The 3,239-nt window shown below is 39.5% G+C and overlaps 1 long non-coding RNA gene across 1 annotated transcript; it reads right to left on the reverse strand.

Annotated features, from left to right (window-relative positions):
* Positions 1–927: 927 nt before the first annotated feature.
* LOC120437397 lies at positions 928–1,288 on the reverse strand. The gene is made up of 3 exons (XR_005611089.1): positions 1,269–1,288; positions 1,095–1,183; positions 928–1,011 (listed from the first exon to the last, which is right to left on the reverse strand). It is a non-coding gene; the product is annotated as an uncharacterized LOC120437397 (long non-coding RNA).
* Positions 1,289–3,239: the final 1,951 nt, after the last annotated feature.

Genomic DNA, 3,239 nt, shown 5'->3' on the forward strand with positions numbered 1-3,239 from the left:
CAACTGCACTCCATTGAAAACGATCATCCACATTTATATCAGCTAAGGTTTGGGACTGTTATGGTCTCATTGATAGCTGTTAATTGTTCAATCAGTTGTTTAATCTCTGTCTCTCTTCCACAGCATGTCTTTATCCTGTTTTCCTTCTCTCACCCCAACTGGTCACAGCAAATGGCCCCGCCCCTCCCTGAGCCTGGTTCTGCCGGAGGTTTCTTCCTCTTAAAAGGGAGTTTTTCCTTCCCACTGTCGCCAAAGTGCTTGCTCATAGGGGGTCTTATAATTGTTGTTGTTTTTTCTCTGAATTTATTATTGTAGGGTCTACCTTACAATATAAAGCACCTTGAGGCGACTGTTGTTGTGTTTTGGCACTATATAAATAAAATTGAATTGAATCGAATTGAAATCAATTGAATTGAATTGAATTGAACTGAATTCATGGCTGTTACAGTTATTAAACAGTAGAAGTAGAAACAGGACATAAACAGTACACTGTTTTGTTGTCCACCCTGACCTCCTCAAACAGATCTCTGGCTCACTCACTTTCTTCTCCATCATCTGTGTAAGTCAGCAGAGGTTGCTGTCAGAATGAAATAGAACTATGGATCCTAATAAACTGCACACAGACAAAGTCTGTGCAGTGACGTCCACAGAAGGACAGTGTCTAAAGTGTTGAGAGCGACGCTGCAAAACAAAACAAGAGACTAGAGCCTATCAGGAAAACTAGTGAGTGGACCTCTGATTAAAGAATTTCTACCAAACTACAACTGCAGCTGAACAAATGAGCTGTTGGTGGAACTTTACACTCTGAAATATTGAAAGATTTAAAGGATGAGACAGCTCAGCACAGCATGTTATTAACTTCACACATGAAGTGGTTCAGTCCAGTCAGACTTCAGTTTTACAGTCACCTTCCACATCCTGCTTCTTTGACTGGTCGTCATGGTAACTCTGGACTTTCCTCCAACGAATCCTGAAGTCTGTCAGTCCTTCTGACAGCATGAGGCCTGACAGCTGGACAAAATGTGCAGATGATGAAAAACATGAAGCATAGTTTGAACTTGTGTCAAGTTTGTGTTGGCGACTGAACTGCTGACCTGCTGTGAAACCTGCTGCTGGATCTCTGTGCTGTGCATGTCTGCCTCTGACTGAAGCTTCATTTTCACCACTGTTTGCTTTGTCACTGCTAAAAATGAACCACATATAACAACACAAACATTAGTGTTTTACATGATGACAGGATCTTACAGTGTTTGCATTCTGGACCTCACCTGTGAAACAGAAAAAATAGATTCTGACACCACAGTTGCCATCATTCAATTTCCCCGACATTAAATATAAATCTCCACAGTACTCAATTGAATTGAGGTTGTCAGGCTGATAAGACATCCAGTTAGTGAATGTGGAGGTTGTGTTGTCAGACCAGAAGGCCCAGGGATCCCTGTAGAGACCAATCCACACATACTGAACCCCTGATCCATTCAAAGTGAGCGTGATGTTGGATTTCTCCTCTTTGCTTCTTATACTGGTCAGGTCTGTGTGGTATGTCCTGCAGTACGACTGAGCTGCTGACCAGGAGCGGCTCTCCATCACTAAGATGTAACTTGTATTTTTGGCTATAAAAGATTCAGAAAAGGAGGAATTTTTTAAAAACATGTTATGAATCTCATAAAATTGTAGGATAACTAGGGCAACAAATAATTTTTCCTACCATTGTAACACAGGAAAGGGTAAGAATCTCCACAGGGTCTATCATTCATCTGTGTTTGTCCCTGAAGAGCCACACAGTATTCCTTTGCATTTAGACAGTCTGGTTGGCCGTTAGCCCAGATCAAAAATTCATGTGTACTGCCAACATAAAACAGTTTTCCCTCCATGGACCACTTCCAGCTGTAACGATCATTATAGAGCCCTATCCAAGCAAAATCATTTATCCTTGGTGAAATCGAGAAAAGCAGTTGGTTGATGTTGCTGTTGTAGATGGTGACCAAGTCAGTGAAGTGTTCTCTGCAGTAACTCTGTGCTTCAGTCCAGGTCATTTTCTGGTTCACAAAGTGGTATTCTCTGGAGTGGGGAGGAAGAGTGGAAAGTCCTCCTGAGAAAAATAAAAAGTTTTATTGTGGAAAATGGAAAATGTTAGATGAATCATTGGAAAAGACTGAAAAAAATAAACCTTTTAAATCGTTATACTGTTTGGAACCTAACCAGAGGCAAGAAATAACAATGTATAATATATGCTTTATTTAGTACTTCAGTAGATTTTTTTTCAAGTATTTCACTTTTACACCTTAAATTTCAATAGACTTCTGTCTTTTCATTTTCATTTTTATATTATCCAAACAGCTAACAAACGGAACCATACTGAATTTCACCAGAGAAACACACAAACACACACACACACATATGAAGAGAGAGGGAGTATGCATAGTATGCAAACAGGTAACAAACAGCCATCATAATTCGTCATACAATGATGAACAATTGACACTGACTAATTAATATTAAAATCTGTAACATATTGTATTGTTTGGAGTTTAGTCTGTTACTGTTACTATTTTAACCATTTCTTCTTGGAGCAACTGTAACCCACATTATTTCCTTAGGGATTAATAAAGTTTCTGATTCTGATTGTTTCAGGATGACCTGCCATTAACCAGTGACACATCTGCTTACCTGTATCTTTTGCTTGTTTCTCCTTTTTTCTAAACTGAGCACCTGATGGCTTTGAACTTTTCTTGTCCATCTTCCATTGGTTTTAATTGTGCACTCCAGTATGAACACCCATCCCCCAACCCGAGGATCACCACAACATAACCTAATAGACCTACACCTTAGTTCACAGATTCACTTTGTCTATGGTTTATTTCTGGGATTTCGCACAACTCACGATTCAAATCATGAATACATAATGGGCTTGTATTTACAACATTATGAATGAAATGTGCTCTATTTGGAAGCAGCAGGTCTCCCTCCCCTTTCAACGGGTTGTGTGTGAGACTTTAAATCATCAAACTGTAAATTTTAAATTGTCATTGATCCCTTTACACCGAGTCCTAAAGTGTATATTTATTTTCTTACTCTTCTTATATTTCTTTGTTTACTTGCACTGCTGTAACTGGAGCCTCGTCGTCTCGTCTCTCTATATACTGGACTGTATGTAGCGGAGATGACAATAAAGTTTAATTAACTTCAGCAGCAAGCAGGCGCACTGAGGGCTCTCGCGCTCGCTTTTCGTGTATAGA

Source organism: Oreochromis aureus, linkage group 3 (assembly GCF_013358895.1).
Source record: "Oreochromis aureus strain Israel breed Guangdong linkage group 3, ZZ_aureus, whole genome shotgun sequence".
NCBI lineage: Eukaryota > Metazoa > Chordata > Actinopteri > Cichliformes > Cichlidae > Oreochromis > Oreochromis aureus.